This window comes from Plodia interpunctella, chromosome Z (assembly GCF_027563975.2).
Source record: "Plodia interpunctella isolate USDA-ARS_2022_Savannah chromosome Z, ilPloInte3.2, whole genome shotgun sequence".
NCBI lineage: Eukaryota > Metazoa > Arthropoda > Insecta > Lepidoptera > Pyralidae > Plodia > Plodia interpunctella.
The window spans coordinates 17,540-35,649 of NC_071324.2; the positions used below are offsets into that span (position 1 = coordinate 17,540).

The 18,110-nt window shown below is 46.2% G+C and overlaps 2 long non-coding RNA genes across 2 annotated transcripts; both read right to left on the minus strand.

The window, feature by feature from the left end:
• Window positions 1–6,126: 6,126 nt before the first annotated feature.
• LOC135310059 (uncharacterized) lies at window positions 6,127–8,254 on the minus strand. Its single transcript, XR_010370348.1, has 5 exons — window positions 8,190–8,254; window positions 7,677–7,737; window positions 7,164–7,224; window positions 6,651–6,711; window positions 6,127–6,198 (listed from the first exon to the last, which is right to left on the minus strand). It is a non-coding gene; the product is annotated as an uncharacterized LOC135310059 (long non-coding RNA).
• Window positions 8,255–13,990: 5,736 nt separating this feature from the next.
• Window positions 13,991–15,596, minus strand: LOC135310054 (uncharacterized). Its single transcript, XR_010370337.1, has 4 exons — window positions 15,531–15,596; window positions 15,018–15,078; window positions 14,505–14,565; window positions 13,991–14,052 (listed from the first exon to the last, which is right to left on the minus strand). It is a non-coding gene; the product is annotated as an uncharacterized LOC135310054 (long non-coding RNA).
• Between the last annotated feature and the right edge of the window lie 2,514 nt (window positions 15,597–18,110).

Here is an 18,110-nt window from a genome sequence, read left to right on the forward strand (position 1 = left end):
AACCTAACCTAACCTAACCTAACCTAACCTAACCTAACCTAACCTAACCTAACCTAACCTAACCTAACCTAACCTAACCTAACCTAACCTAACCTAACCTAACCTAACCTAACCTAACCTAACCTAACCTAACCTAACCTAACCTAACCTAACCTAACCTAACCTAACCTAACCTAACCTAACCTAACCTAACCTAACCTAACCATCTACTTCGCTTTTACCGCCACCTAGGGCCAAAAATTGTCAACTAAATTAACAGCTCCCTTAATAACAATAGTTTAGGATTACTTCGCTAGTCCTACCCGTCCTCTACTTCGGAAAAATACCACTTCCAGTTAACCTCCCTTCAGCTGCTCTCACTCGCTTCCTCTATTTTCGCTTTCATTGACGACATACTAAATTTTTTCATACTTCTTCTAAACACTTTTCCGGTCTAAGCCAACATGGTCCTAGCCCATTCACCACCGCGTAAGGCGGCCAATACTCGCCCTCCAGACAGGAACCTCCCCCGCATCCCCGAAACTCCTGCGGACATTATCACGCAGCAAAGCCCCTCACCGCAACCCTCTACCTCCAGAGCGGGACGTTCGCATTCTCTTTCCCCGCGCGCCTCCTCTAGGCTGGCTTCAATCCGGGAATCATCCCCTAGCCAGGATCTGCGCACGCCTCCCCCATCTCCATCTAGGGGGAGAATCTCGCTTTCACCCCCTCCCAGCAGCCAAGCGTCACCCAGGTCGATTGACCATGACGTGACTGTAATGGCCGTCCCGGACCACTGGGAATCGCTTTCGCCCCCAGTCACACCTACTCCACCTTTATTGTATTCACCCCCCACCCAAGTTCCATCCACTGCGACACCCGTCACACTCGTCGTACCCGCACCCGTCGCACCCGTCGCACCCGCCGCACCCGTCGCACCCGCCGCACCCGCCGCACCCACCTCAACCCCGGATACTCACCTCCAAGCTGCTCTATCCAACATCATAGAAGCGGCCAAAGAAATTATCACCAAAATAAGTGAGGGCAAGAGCGTCACCAGCGCAAACAAAAAGCGCATCCAAGAGCTCGCGAGGGGCATCATGGGCTCGGTGGAGAGGGCGCAGCAGACGGAGCTCCCCAAGCCCGTCTCGGATACTATCCTTCTGGCAATCAGGGAGAGTATCCGGGACGAGTTCAAGGCCCAAACGCCCGTCCTCGCGTCACCTCCGGCTCCAGCCCTGAGGTCCTTCGCGGCTGTTGCTTCAACACCCCCGCCACCCAAACGCACCCCCCCGCCGCCACCTCCCCCACCACCTAAGCGCACCCTCCCTTCGCTGGTCATCAAGGCCAAAGAGACCGGGGCCCGACGGCCTGACGTCCTTGACGAGTGGCGTAAGAATGTCAGGTTTAGGGACACCACTTTCGCCCCCACCAACGTGCGCCCTCTGCGCAATAATATGGTGAAGGTTGACTTCGAAACCGTGGCGCAGCGGGATGACGTCATGGCGAAAGTAAACAAGCTCCCCGGGGTGGTTGCCGAGGAAAGCAAACTTCGGAAACCGCTTATCATCTTGAAGGGCATTAACACCCAACTACGAAAGGAAGAGCTGGTGGAGGTGGTGAGCGGACAGAACCAAGTGAGCGCCGCAGACATTCGCTTCTGCTTCGCACTGAAGAATCGGAACGAGAAGCTCTACAATGCTGTTTTAGAAGTTGCGCCAGCTGTCCGTCGAATGCTAGTCGAGGCGGGCCGGGCCAATGTGGAGCACCAGCGCGTGCACGTCGAGGACTTCAGTCGATTCGTGCAGTGCCGCAAATGCCTCCAATTCGGCCACACCGGCAATAAGTGCTCGGCGGAATTCTATCCGTGCGCGCACTGTGGCTCCTCGGCCCACCACATCTCAAACTGCGCTCACAAATCAGATGCATCACAACTAAACTGCTTCAATTGCAAACGGTCAAACGACAAATCCACCGGTCACTCTGCCCTTGACTCCAAAAAGTGCCCTAAAATCATCAAAGCCATGACAGCCCTTAGCGACTCCACCGACTATGGTTATTAAACGAATAGAGTTAACACAATGCAACCTCAACCGCTGCTACATAGCGCAACAAGAATTCTTCATCAACTTTCGCAACAGCAACTCTGACATTGCTCTCATCTCAGAACCATATGTTGGCCCTCACCTCGAGATGAGGCCTCCCCCAGACATGAACGTATTCCAGTTTCCCAACGGCTCCCGCGTCAAGGCGTGCGTGGTGACCAAAGCCACTGTGGCTGCGGTCGGGGTCACGCAGCTGTCCTCAGCGAATCTGGCCGTCGTCCGTGTCAAACTAGGACCAAAATCTTTAAACGTAGTCTCCATTTACGTCGAACCCGACATAGACAAACACTCCACGATACACAAGCTAGACCATTTCCTAAGGACTACCAGATCCTCGCTGCGGATAGTGGGCGGCGATGTCAACGGCAGCCACCGGGAGTGGGGGGAGACACAGGACAATGATCGGGGGGAGGAAATTTGCACACTTATGGCCTCAAACGATATGGCTGTTTGCAACACCGGCAATGAGCCCACGTTTGAGGCCATAAGACACGGCAACCTCTGCTCGTCAATAGTGGATGTCACATATGCGTCACAGAACCTAATAGACAGGCTGGAGGACTGGCTTGTGGACCGCGCGATCTGCCCTTCATCCGACCATAACGGGATCACGTTCAAAATAACCCCAAATCACAACATAGGAAAATCTGCTAAATCGACCACCTTCAAATACTCCACTTACAGAGCAGACTGGACAGACTTCCGCACACAAATACAATCAGCCACCGAACACCTTGTCACCCACACAGACTTCTCCACCCTCACCGAAACCGACCTAGACCAAACAGTAAATCAACTAACCACAGCCATACAAAACGTCTGTAACAGAGTCTTCCACAGAAAGCAAAAACCTAAATATTTCAACCCATGGTGGTCAGAAGAGCTGGAATCCCAAAAGAAAGACTGCATCCGACTACACCATCGTCTCCACAACCTGAAAAAGGCCAACAAACCACTCGACAACATCATCAGAGAATACACAGAAGCAAAGCGAAATTACGCCAAAGCCATCTCAAAACAATCCACCGAACATTTCAGACAGTTCTGCGACGCGCAAGGGAAAGAGGACGTCTGGGCTGTCACAAACCGCCTCATAAAGGATGCACCCCTAAGGAAACCACCACAAACCCTAAAAATCGACAAAACCTACACCGACAACACCAACGACACCGCAACCGCACTACTAAACCACTTCTATCCTGACGACACTCCCGATCTGACAGTCCGCCAGCAACACCTACGAGACTCCACAAGAAACCCACCTAACACACCAGACGACATACTCTTCACCACCGACGAGATAAGGGAGTGCCCAAGCCACACCAATCCCAAAAAAGCCCCCGGAGCCGACCATCTAACCTCAGACATCTGCGCACAAGCCTTTGACGCCATTCCCCAATTCTTCACGGAACTTTACAACAGAAGTCTGGAATTAGGCTACTTCCCCAAAAAATGGAAACAGGCGGTGGTTAAAATAATTCCAAAGCCAAATAAACCGGCAGAACAACTCAGCTCGTACCGCCCGATCGGACTCATTGCAGTTTTCGGGAAAATCCTGGAAAAACTGATCATCAAAAGGCTAGAGCATAAATCGGAACAAGAGGAATCTCTGAACAAAACCCAATTCGGCTTCAGACCCCAAACATCGACGGTGGACGCGCTTGAGCGGGCCCTGAAAATTGTAAAAACGGCCAAAGAGAAAAAGCGACAGGTCATAGCGATATCTCTCGATATAAAGGCCGCTTTCGACAACGCCTGGTGGCCTGCCTTATTCCAGCGATTACACCACATACGATGCCCCAGAAATCTATATAAACTCATCCAAAGTTACTTCGCCGACAGGAGGGTCACCCTGGATTATGGGGAGAGCGCGTCGTCCAAATCGCTGACCAAGGGTTGCGTCCAGGGATCCGCTTGCGGCCCAGTCTTTTGGAATTTAATATTAGACGAACTTCTATCCATGCTGCTACCGGACAATGCCCACATACAGGCCTTTGCCGACGACGTGCTTCTCATAGTCGAGGGAAAGTCGAGAGAGGAGGTAGAGCGCACTACCAACACCTGTCTTCGTGAGATATACTCTTGGGGAGATAGAGTAAAACTGCGATTTGCACCGGAAAAGACACAATGCATATCATTCACAACACAAACCCTAACAGCTGAAATAGAAATGAACAATGTCCGTATACCTCTAACAACCCAAATTAAACTTCTTGGCGTAATCATTGACAATAAACTAAACTTCATCCAACATTCTAAATACATTATAGGAAAAGCTACGAAAATATTCAAAAATTTGTGCAAATTTGTTAGACCCACTTGGGGAATACATCCGGAAAATGTAGAATGCATATATAGGCAAGTGATAACACCCATAATAACTTATGCGGCGGGAATCTGGGGAACGGCCACAAGGTTCTGTTCGGTTCGCAGAGCCCTCCGTTCGTTCCAAAGAGCGTTTGCTATTAGGGCGATTCGAGGATTCCACACGATTTCCGCCGTCGCCGCGGATGCGCTCGCGCGGTTCCCGCCGCTACACCTTGTGGTGGAGGAGGCGCGCGAGACACACCTTATCAAACAATCTGGCACGTTGGGCTCCCTCCCTGAGGACATTGGTCTGTACAGACGCGTCGGGATCAGGGACCTCCTGCACCCAGCCAAGCGGGTCACTATAGACTACGATACGGCGACCACGCAGGAGGAAACTGATTACCTGATGAACCCGGAGGCACCCAATGTCTTCACGGATGGGAGCAAACACGAAAACGGTGATACGGGGTCGGCATTTGTCGTCATCATGGAGGGACTGCCGGGGGGATCCGTGACCAGAAAATTCAAACTGTGTCGAACCTCAACAGTATTTATGGCCGAACTATACGCTATAGCCCAAGCCTTGGAGTGGCTTCGCGCTCGGAACCACTCCTTGGCAAAAATATTCACAGATTCTCTCTCCGCTCTAAAGGCTATCCAGGACCGTAGCAACACAGACCACCTTGTGAATCGCATTCACAGGGACCTGTTCTTGCTGCGGTCCAGGAACCAGATGGTGGACTTCGTGTGGACGAAGGCTCACGTCGGGATAGTGGGAAACGAGATCGCGGACGCGGCAGCCAAAGCGGCGGCCTCCAAAAAGACCGCGTCCGAGGTCAATTTCTTCCCATTGTCCCACGCCAAGCGACTCCTGAAAGCGAAAACGCTACAGGCTTGGCAGGCGGAGTACCAGTCGACCACACAGGGAGCCACCACCAAAACCTTCTTCCCGCTAATCTGTCACATCCCTTCCGCTCTAAGCGCCTTCAAAATTTCCTTCTCTCTCACTCAGATTCTAACTGGCCACGGATTCCACAAAGCTTACCTCTCCAAATTTAAAATCATCGATGACGACAAATGCCCTTGCGATGGCACTACAGCCCAAGATATACCACACCTTCTAAGAGAGTGCCCTATATTTGGCAAGACACGCCATGACTACGTCACGGCGTGTCTACGCAATAAAATCGACGAATTTGACCTGATCCAGACCTCAAGCAAAGAGGAAACGACAACGACATTTTTGAAATTGGTAGACAACATCGTCTACAGCCTCAAAACCATCAATGGGACATAAATCTCTAAAATCTATCATTTCTCCCAAAAACCTCCTCCCCTCCTAACATCACACAGATAGATGCACGCAACTTTGTATCAAATAGCAAAGAAAAACGTGCATCTAAACTTAGTGATTTATGTAAAACTGTGCCCAAATCAAGCTACTATTCCTAATATTTCAAAAAAAAAAAAAAAAAAAAACCTAACCTAACCTAACCTAACCTAACCTAACCTAACCGATATATCCATTTGTTCCCCTACATCCCAGTGAATTTTCTCTTTAGTGCATCTCGTGTACCCATCGATATAACAAGTGTTTTCAGTGCAGTTTTCTCTATAGTTTCTCTTTAAAAAATTCATTTAGTTCCCGTAAACGCCATACTTAGGCGCTAACACTCAAATAATTCCCTAAAATTTTTTCTCGCTATCCCTTGATCGTCTTTGGTTGTAGTTCTGCTTACTTACCTGTCTCCCGGCTCCCTGTGAAGTTTCATCGCTTTCCGTTGCATCCTTGTTGCATTTTCACCTGTAACATACTAATTTTTCATACAAATTTTATTAAAATCACACTTTTTCCTGTTTTTTCCGAGTTTTTCCTATCGGACCCTCGCTAGCTTGTTGCACCATCTTATCAGGCTAACGGAGGCGCATCTTTTGACGCCTCACACGTCTCGATAGGACCACCCGTTTTTGAAATCGTATTTTCACGATCTTCAAAAAGTCTACCTAAGCCCCTCAGGCACGTGGTCGACTTATATCCATTTGTTCCCCTACATCCCAGTGAATTTTCTCTTTAGTGCATCTCGTGTACCCATCGATATAACAAGTGTTTTCAGTGCAGTTTTCTCTATAGTTTCTCTTTAAAAAATTCATTTAGTTCCCGTAAACGCCATACTTAGGCGCTAACACTCAAATAATTCCCTAAAATTTTTTCTCGCTATCCCTTGATCGTCTTTGGTTGTAGTTCTGCTTACTTACCTGTCTCCCGGCTCCCTGTGAAGTTTCATCGCTTTCCGTTGCATCCTTGTTGCATTTTCACCTGTAACATACTAATTTTTCATACAAATTTTATTAAAATCACACTTTTTCCTGTTTTTTCCGAGTTTTTCCTATCGGACCCTCGCTAGCTTGTTGCACCATCTTATCAGGCTAACGGAGGCGCATCTTTTGACGCCTCACACGTCTCGATAGGACCACCCGTTTTTGAAATCGTATTTTCACGATCTTCAAAAAGTCTACCTAAGCCCCTCAGGCACGTGGTCGACTTATATCCATTTGTTCCCCTACATCCCAGTGAATTTTCTCTTTAGTGCATCTCGTGTACCCATCGATATAACAAGTGTTTTCAGTGCAGTTTTCTCTATAGTTTCTCTTTAAAAAATTCATTTAGTTCCCGTAAACGCCATACTTAGGCGCTAACACTCAAATAATTCCCTAAAATTTTTTCTCGCTATCCCTTGATCGTCTTTGGTTGTAGTTCTGCTTACTTACCTGTCTCCCGGCTCCCTGTGAAGTTTCATCGCTTTCCGTTGCATCCTTGTTGCATTTTCACCTGTAACATACTAATTTTTCATACAAATTTTATTAAAATCACACTTTTTCCTGTTTTTTCCGAGTTTTTCCTATCGGACCCTCGCTAGCTTGTTGCACCATCTTATCAGGCTAACGGAGGCGCATCTTTTGACGCCTCACACGTCTCGATAGGACCACCCGTTTTTGAAATCGTATTTTCACGATCTTCAAAAAGTCTACCTAAGCCCCTCAGGCACGTGGTCGACTTATATCCATTTGTTCCCCTACATCCCAGTGAATTTTCTCTTTAGTGCATCTCGTGTACCCATCGATATAACAAGTGTTTTCAGTGCAGTTTTCTCTATAGTTTCTCTTTAAAAAATTCATTTAGTTTCCGTAAACGCCATACTTAGGCGCTAACACTCAAATAATTCCCTAAAACTTTTTCTCGCTATCCCTTGATCGTCTTTGGTTGTAGTTCTGCTTACTTACCTGTCTCCCGGCTCCCTGTGAAGTTTCATCGCTTTCCGTTGCATCCTTGTTGCATTTTCACCTGTAACATACTAATTTTTCATACAAATTTTATTAAAATCACACTTTTTCCTGTTTTTTCCGAGTTTTTCCTATCGGACCCTCGCTAGCTTGTTGCACCATCTTATCAGGCTAACGGAGGCGCATCTTTTGACGCCTCACACGTCTCGATAGGACCACCCGTTTTTGAAATCGTATTTTCACGATCTTCAAAAAGTCTACCTAAGCCCCTCAGGCACGTGGTCGACTTATATCCATTTGTTCCCCTACATCCCAGTGAATTTTCTCTTTAGTGCATCTCGTGTACCCATCGATATAACAAGTGTTTTCAGTGCAGTTTTCTCTATAGTTTCTCTTTAAAAAATTCATTTAGTTCCCGTAAACGCCATACTTAGGCGCTAACACTCAAATAATTCCCTAAAATTTTTTCTCGCTATCCCTTGATCGTCTTTGGTTGTAGTTCTGCTTACTTACCTGTCTCCCGGCTCCCTGTGAAGTTTCATCGCTTTCCGTTGCATCCTTGTTGCATTTTCACCTGTAACATACTAATTTTTCATACAAATTTTATTAAAATCACACTTTTTCCTGTTTTTTCCGAGTTTTTCCTATCGGACCCTCGCTAGCTTGTTGCACCATCTTATCAGGCTAACGGAGGCGCATCTTTTGACGCCTCACACGTCTCGATAGGACCACCCGTTTTTGAAATCGTATTTTCACGATCTTCAAAAAGTCTACCTAAGCCCCTCAGGCACGTGGTCGACTTATATCCATTTGTTCCCCTACATCCCAGTGAATTTTCTCTTTAGTGCATCTCGTGTATCCTTCGATATAACAAGTGTTTTCAGTGCAGTTTTCTCCATAATTTCTCTTTAAAAAATTCCTTTAGTTTCCGTGAACGCCATACTTAGGCGCTAACACCCAAATAATTCTCAAAAATTTTTTCTTGCTATCCCTTGATCGTCTTTGATTGTAGTTCTGCTCACTTACCTGTCTCCCTGCTCCCTGTGAAGTTTCGTCGCATTCCGTTGCAGTTTTCTTGCATTCTCACCTGTAACATAGAAATTTTTCATACAAATTTTAATAAAATCACACTTTTTCCTGTTTTTTCCGAGTTTTTCCTATCGGACCCTCGCTAGCTTGTTGCACCATCTTATCAGGCTAACGGAGGCGCATCTTTTGACGCCTCACACGTCTCGATAGGACCACCCGTTTTTGAAATCGTATTTTCACGATCTTCAAAAAGTCTACCTAAGCCCCTCAGGCACGTGGTCGACTTATATCCATTTGTTCCCCTACATCCCAGTGAATTTTCTCTTTAGTGCATCTCGTGTATCCTTCGATATAACAAGTGTTTTCAGTGCAGTTTTCTCCATAATTTCTCTTTAAAAAATTCCTTTAGTTTCCGTGAACGCCATACTTAGGCGCTAACACCCAAATAATTCTCAAAAATTTTTTCTTGCTATCCCTTGATCGTCTTTGATTGTAGTTCTGCTCACTTACCTGTCTCCCTGCTCCCTGTGAAGTTTCGTCGCATTCCGTTGCAGTTTTCTTGCATTCTCACCTGTAACATAGAAATTTTTCATACAAATTTTAATAAAATCACACTTTTTCCTGTTTTTTCCGAGTTTTTCCTATCGGACCCTCGCTAGCTTGTTGCACCATCTTATCAGGCTAACGGAGGCGCATCTTTTGACGCCTCACACGTCTCGATAGGACCACCCGTTTTTGAAATCGTATTTTCACGATCTTCAAAAAGTCTACCTAAGCCCCTCAGGCACGTGGTCGACTTATATCCATTTGTTCCCCTACATCCCAGTGAATTTTCTCTTTAGTGCATCTCGTGTATCCTTCGATATAACAAGTGTTTTCAGTGCAGTTTTCTCCATAATTTCTCTTTAAAAAATTCCTTTAGTTTCCGTGAACGCCATACTTAGGCGCTAACACCCAAATAATTCTCAAAAATTTTTTCTTGCTATCCCTTGATCGTCTTTGATTGTAGTTCTGCTCACTTACCTGTCTCCCTGCTCCCTGTGAAGTTTCGTCGCATTCCGTTGCAGTTTTCTTGCATTCTCACCTGTAACATAGAAATTTTTCATACAAATTTTAATAAAATCACACTTTTTCCTGTTTTTTCCGAGTTTTTCCTATCGGACCCTCGCTAGCTTGTTGCACCATCTTATCAGGCTAACGGAGGCGCATCTTTTGACGCCTCACACGTCTCGATAGGACCACCCAATTTTGAAATTTTCGCCCACCACACCCGCCCAATTGTGTTCAGGTTGTAAAAGGGAATTCACTTGGGACACCCCATACCCAGATCTACTTCGCTTTTACCGCCACCTAGGGCCAAAAATTGTCACCTAAATTAACAGCTCCCTTAATAACAATAGTTTAGGATTACTTTGCTAGCTCTACCCGTCCTCTACTTCGGAAAATTACTGTATATTGTTATTCTTTCTTCTGTTGTTCTCCCTCACCTCCTCAACTTTTACTTACATAGACGATATTCTAATTTTTTTCATACCTTCTTCTAAACACTTTTCCGATCTAAGACAACATGGTCTTAGCCCACTCACCCCCGCGTAAGGCGGCCAATACTCGCCCCCCAGACAGGAACCGTAGGAACCTCACCCGCATCTCCGAGACTCCTACGGACATTATCACACAGCAGAGTCCCCCGCCGCTACCCACCACCACCTCTAGAGCGGGGCATTCACGCTCTCACTCCCCGCGGTCACCCCCGCCCAGGGGAAGGGCCCCTGTACGTTCACCTCCCCAACGACTCCAGCGTATCATGCAGTCGCCATCACCGTCCACTTCTCACGGTGCTCCTACCTCCCCATCGTCCCCGCGGACGCCCCCACCCCAGTTGCCCCGACCGAGATCATCTTTCTCCCCCCCCGCAACCCCTTCTCGGGGATACATGTCGCCACCTAGCACTCCGGCCAGCAGGCGTGGGTCGATAAGCCGTGTGGGGGAAGATATCCCGGCGTCCTGGGAATCACTCTCACCGCAGTCGGATATCACCCCCGCACTCGTTTACTCTCCGTCGTCTACCCTCACCCCCGCGCCGTCGAACTTGCCGCCCCCGGCTGCTACACCGGCGCATACGCACCCCCAGCCCACCCAAAGCCAAGTTGTGACTCAGCCTCTCTCAGTCGCAATCGCGGCGGCGACGGTCGCCCCGCAAGCGACACCAGCCCCCACCTTCCCCACCGCGCTCCAAGCGGCACTCTCCTTTATATCGGACTCGGCCAAGGAAATCATCGCCAAGATTTCCGAGGGTAAGAGCGTGACCAGCGGTAATAAGAAGCGCATAAAGGAGCTGGCGCAATCTATCATGGGCGCGGTGGAGGGGTCCCGAAACGAGACTCCGCCCGAGCTCCCGAAACCGGTTTCGGACGCGGTCCTCCATGCCATCCGGGAGACTATTAGGGACGAACTAAAGGGACATGCGCCTACTCACGTTCCCACTCCCCACCCCGCCCCTCTGCCTGCCTCAACCCCCCCAGCGCCCCAGTCGAGGTCCTTCGCGACGGTAGCTGCCACCTCTCCACCCAAACGTCCTTCGCCAATGCCTCGTACCCAGCCGGCTATAATCATCAAGGCCAAGGAGGCCGGTGACAAGCAACCGGATGTCTATAGCGAGTGGCGCAAAAACATCAAGTTCAGAAACACCACATTCGCTCCCTCGAAAGTGCGCACCTTGCGCAACAACACGGTGAAGGTCAATTTTGACAACGCCGCGCAGAGGGATGAGACATTGGCGAGGGTCAACGAAGTCCCGGGTATAGTCGCGGAGAAATCCAAACTCAGGAAACCCCTCATCATCCTAAAAGGCGTGAGCAAGGAGACAAACAAGGACGAGCTGTTGGAGATCGTTGCCAGCCAAAATCAAGTGGCTGCCGGCGACCTTCGACTATGTTTCCTCCTTAAAAACCGCAATGAGAATCTTTATAACGCGGTACTGGAGGTAGCCCCCGCAATTCGACGCGCGTTTGTCGAAGAGGGTCGCGTGAATGTGGAGCATCAGAGGGTGCACGTGGCGGATTTCAGCCGCTTTGTACAATGCCGCAAGTGCCTGCAGTTTGGACACACAGGCAACAAATGCTCGGCTGACTTCTACCCGTGCGGCCACTGCGGCTCCGCTACGCACCACATCACTACGTGCCCATACAGAACAGACGCAACTAAGATGACCTGCTACAACTGTAAAAAAGCAAACAGCACCAACACCAAACACTCCGCCCTCGACGCTAAATCTTGCCCCAAAATCCTCAACGCCTTAAAATCCCTCAATGACACAACCGACTATGGTTATTAGTACGATCAAAGTAACTCAATGTAACCTCAATCGCTGTTACACTATATATCACGAGTAAACAGCCTTAAGGCTGTGAATAAAACTCTATAGCGAATTTATCAAAGGCATATAAATATAGTATAATACAGATATATAACACATATAAAATTATGTATTGAAATATATAAATAGAATATACATATACGTACAATACACAATAATACATATATATATATATATATATATACATATACTTATAAATATAACCAAAATTATGTATGATCATACAGTGGCGGGATTCCCCACAACTCTGTATCCAATAGCAGAAAGCAGAGGGAATCCCAAAACTCAATCCTTATCAAATCATCAAAAATATCAAAGCCATATAAATATAGTATAATACAGACATATAACACTTATAAAATTATGTATTGAAATATATAAATAGAATATACATATACGTATAATACACAATAATACATATATATATATATACATATGCTTATAAATATAGCCAAAATTATGTATAATCATACAGTGGCGGGATTCCCCACAACTCTGTATCCAATAGCAGAAAGCAGAGGGAATCCCAAAACTTAAATCCTTATCAAATCATCAAAAATATCAAAGCCATATAAATATAGCATAATACAGACATATAACACTTATAAAATTATGTATTGAAATATATAAATAGAATATACATATACGTATAATACACGATAATACATATATATATATATATATATATACATATACTTATAAATATAACCAAAACTATGTATAATCATACAGTGGCGGGATTCCCCACAACTCTGTATCCAATAGCAGAAAGCAGAGGGAATCCCAAAACTTAATCCTTATCAAATCATCAAAAATATCAAAGCCATATAAACATAGTATAATACAAACATACAAATTGAATATACCTATACGTATAATATACAATAATACATATATATATATACATATACTTATATATATAATCAAAATTATGTATAATAATACAGTGGCGGGATTCCCCACAACTCTGTATCCAATAGCAGAAAACAGAGGGAATCCCAAAACTTGATCCTTACATGACTAAATGTAAAGACATGATAACTTTTCGAGCCCTCATATTTTAACATCTAGCCCCCCCCAAAAAAAAAAAAAAAACCTAACCTAACCTAACCTAACCTAACCTAACCTAACCTAACCTAACCTAACCTAACCTAACCTAACCTAACCTAACCGATATCCATTTGTTCCCCTACATCCCAGTGAATTTTCTCTTTAGTGCATCTCGTGTATCCTTCGATATAACAAGTGTTTTCAGTGCAGTTTTCTCCATAATTTCTCTTTAAAAAATTCCTTTAGTTTCCGTGAACGCCATACTTAGGCGCTAACACCCAAATAATTCTCAAAAATTTTTTCTTGCTATCCCTTGATCGTCTTTGATTGTAGTTCTGCTCACTTACCTGTCTCCCTGCTCCCTGTGAAGTTTCGTCGCATTCCGTTGCAGTTTTCTTGCATTCTCACCTGTAACATAGAAATTTTTCATACAAATTTTAATAAAATCACACTTTTTCCTGTTTTTTCCGAGTTTTTCCTATCGGACCCTCGCTAGCTTGTTGCACCATCTTATCAGGCTAACGGAGGCGCATCTTTTGACGCCTCACACGTCTCGATAGGACCACCCGTTTTTGAAATCGTATTTTCACGATCTTCAAAAAGTCTACCTAAGCCCCTCAGGCACGTGGTCGACTTATATCCATTTGTTCCCCTACATCCCAGTGAATTTTCTCTTTAGTGCATCTCGTGTATCCTTCGATATAACAAGTGTTTTCAGTGCAGTTTTCTCCATAATTTCTCTTTAAAAAATTCCTTTAGTTTCCGTGAACGCCATACTTAGGCGCTAACACCCAAATAATTCTCAAAAATTTTTTCTTGCTATCCCTTGATCGTCTTTGATTGTAGTTCTGCTCACTTACCTGTCTCCCTGCTCCCTGTGAAGTTTCGTCGCATTCCGTTGCAGTTTTCTTGCATTCTCACCTGTAACATAGAAATTTTTCATACAAATTTTAATAAAATCACACTTTTTCCTGTTTTTTCCGAGTTTTTCCTATCGGACCCTCGCTAGCTTGTTGCACCATCTTATCAGGCTAACGGAGGCGCATCTTTTGACGCCTCACACGTCTCGATAGGACCACCCGTTTTTGAAATCGTATTTTCACGATCTTCAAAAAGTCTACCTAAGCCCCTCAGGCACGTGGTCGACTTATATCCATTTGTTCCCCTACATCCCAGTGAATTTTCTCTTTAGTGCATCTCGTGTATCCTTCGATATAACAAGTGTTTTCAGTGCAGTTTTCTCCATAATTTCTCTTTAAAAAATTCCTTTAGTTTCCGTGAACGCCATACTTAGGCGCTAACACCCAAATAATTCTCAAAAATTTTTTCTTGCTATCCCTTGATCGTCTTTGATTGTAGTTCTGCTCACTTACCTGTCTCCCTGCTCCCTGTGAAGTTTCGTCGCATTCCGTTGCAGTTTTCTTGCATTCTCACCTGTAACATAGAAATTTTTCATACAAATTTTAATAAAATCACACTTTTTCCTGTTTTTTCCGAGTTTTTCCTATCGGACCCTCGCTAGCTTGTTGCACCATCTTATCAGGCTAACGGAGGCGCATCTTTTGACGCCTCACACGTCTCGATAGGACCACCCGTTTTTGAAATCGTATTTTCACGATCTTCAAAAAGTCTACCTAAGCCCCTCAGGCACGTGGTCGACTTATATCCATTTGTTCCCCTACATCCCAGTGAATTTTCTCTTTAGTGCATCTCGTGTATCCTTCGATATAACAAGTGTTTTCAGTGCAGTTTTCTCCATAATTTCTCTTTAAAAAATTCCTTTAGTTTCCGTGAACGCCATACTTAGGCGCTAACACCCAAATAATTCTCAAAAATTTTTTCTTGCTATCCCTTGATCGTCTTTGATTGTAGTTCTGCTCACTTACCTGTCTCCCTGCTCCCTGTGAAGTTTCGTCGCATTCCGTTGCAGTTTTCTTGCATTCTCACCTGTAACATAGAAATTTTTCATACAAATTTTAATAAAATCACACTTTTTCCTGTTTTTTCCGAGTTTTTCCTATCGGACCCTCGCTAGCTTGTTGCACCATCTTATCAGGCTAACGGAGGCGCATCTTTTGACGCCTCACACGTCTCGATAGGACCACCCGTTTTTGAAATCGTATTTTCACGATCTTCAAAAAGTCTACCTAAGCCCCTCAGGCACGTGGTCGACTTATATCCATTTGTTCCCCTACATCCCAGTGAATTTTCTCTTTAGTGCATCTCGTGTATCCTTCGATATAACAAGTGTTTTCAGTGCAGTTTTCTCCATAATTTCTCTTTAAAAAATTCCTTTAGTTTCCGTGAACGCCATACTTAGGCGCTAACACCCAAATAATTCTCAAAAATTTTTTCTTGCTATCCCTTGATCGTCTTTGATTGTAGTTCTGCTCACTTACCTGTCTCCCTGCTCCCTGTGAAGTTTCGTCGCATTCCGTTGCAGTTTTCTTGCATTCTCACCTGTAACATAGAAATTTTTCATACAAATTTTAATAAAATCACACTTTTTCCTGTTTTTTCCGAGTTTTTCCTATCGGACCCTCGCTAGCTTGTTGCACCATCTTATCAGGCTAACGGAGGCGCATCTTTTGACGCCTCACACGTCTCGATAGGACCACCCGTTTTTGAAATCGTATTTTCACGATCTTCAAAAAGTCTACCTAAGCCCCTCAGGCACGTGGTCGACTTATATCCATTTGTTCCCCTACATCCCAGTGAATTTTCTCTTTAGTGCATCTCGTGTATCCTTCGATATAACAAGTGTTTTCAGTGCAGTTTTCTCCATAATTTCTCTTTAAAAAATTCCTTTAGTTTCCGTGAACGCCATACTTAGGCGCTAACACCCAAATAATTCTCAAAAATTTTTTCTTGCTATCCCTTGATCGTCTTTGATTGTAGTTCTGCTCACTTACCTGTCTCCCTGCTCCCTGTGAAGTTTCGTCGCATTCCGTTGCAGTTTTCTTGCATTCTCACCTGTAACATAGAAATTTTTCATACAAATTTTAATAAAATCACACTTTTTCCTGTTTTTTCCGAGTTTTTCCTATCGGACCCTCGCTAGCTTGTTGCACCATCTTATCAGGCTAACGGAGGCGCATCTTTTGACGCCTCACACGTCTCGATAGGACCACCCGTTTTTGAAATCGTATTTTCACGATCTTCAAAAAGTCTACCTAAGCCCCTCAGGCACGTGGTCGACTTATATCCATTTGTTCCCCTACATCCCAGTGAATTTTCTCTTTAGTGCATCTCGTGTATCCTTCGATATAACAAGTGTTTTCAGTGCAGTTTTCTCCATAATTTCTCTTTAAAAAATTCCTTTAGTTTCCGTGAACGCCATACTTAGGCGCTAACACCCAAATAATTCTCAAAAATTTTTTCTTGCTATCCCTTGATCGTCTTTGATTGTAGTTCTGCTCACTTACCTGTCTCCCTGCTCCCTGTGAAGTTTCGTCGCATTCCGTTGCAGTTTTCTTGCATTCTCACCTGTAACATAGAAATTTTTCATACAAATTTTAATAAAATCACACTTTTTCCTGTTTTTTCCGAGTTTTTCCTATCGGACCCTCGCTAGCTTGTTGCACCATCTTATCAGGCTAACGGAGGCGCATCTTTTGACGCCTCACACGTCTCGATAGGACCACCCAATTTTGAAATTTTCGCCCACCACACCCGCCCAATTGTGTTTAGGTTGTAAAAGGGACTTCACTTGGGACACTCCATACCCAGATCTACTTCGCTTTTACCGCCACCTAGGGCCAAAAATTGTCCCCTAAATTAACAGCTCCCTGAATAACAATAATTTAGGATTACTTTGCTAGTTCTACCCGTCCTCTACTTCGGAAAATTACTGTTTATCGTTATTCTTTCTTCTGTTGTTCTCTCTCGCCTCCTCTACCTTTACTTACATAGACGATATTCTAAATTTTTTCATACCTTCTTCTAAACACTTTTCCGATCTAAGACAACATGGTCCTAGCCCACTCACCCCCGCGTAAGGCGGCCAATACTCGCCCCCCAGACAGGAACCGTAGGAACCTCACCCGCATCTCCGAGACTCCTACGGACATTATCACACAGCAGAGTCCCCCGCCGCTACCCACCACCTCTAGAGCGGGGCATTCACGCTCTCACTCCCCGCGGTCACCCCCGCCCAGGGGAAGGGCCCCTGTACGTTCACCTCCCCAGCGACTCCAGCGTATCATGCAGTCACCATCACCGTCCACTTCTCACGGTGCTCCCACCTCCCCGTCGTCCCTGCGGACGCCCCCACCCCAGTTGCCCCGACCGAGATCATCTTTCTCCCCCCCCGCAACCCCTTCTCGGGGATACATGTCGCCACCTAGCACTCCGGCCAGCAGGCGTGGGTCGATAAGCCGTGTGGGAGAGGATGTCCCGGCGTCCTGGGAATCACTCTCACCGCAGTCGGATATCACCCCCGCACTCGTTTACTCTCCGTCGTCTACCCTCACCCCCGCGCCGGCGAACTTGCCGCCCCCGGCTGTTACACCGGCGCTGACGCACCCCCAGCCCACCCAAAGCCAAGTTGTGACTCAGCCTCTCTCAGTCGCAATCGCGGCGGCGACGGTCGCCCCGCAAGCGACACCAGCCCCCACCTTCCCCACCGCGCTCCAAGCGGCACTCTCCTTTATCTCGGACTCGGCCAAGGAAATCATCGCCAAGATTTCCGAGGGCAAGAGCGTGACCAGCGGTAATAAGAAGCGCATAAAGGAGCTGGCGCAATCTATCATGGGCGCGGTGGAGGGGTCCCGAAACGAGACTCCGCCCGAGCTCCCGAAGCCGGTTTCGGACGCGGTCCTCCATGCCATCCGGGAGACTATTAGGGACGAACTAAAGGGACATGCGCCTACTCAAGTTCCCACTCCCCACCCCGCCGCTCTACCTACCTCAACCCCCCCAGCCCCCCAGTCGAGGTCCTTCGCGACGGTAGCTGCCACCTCTCCACCCAAACGTCCTTC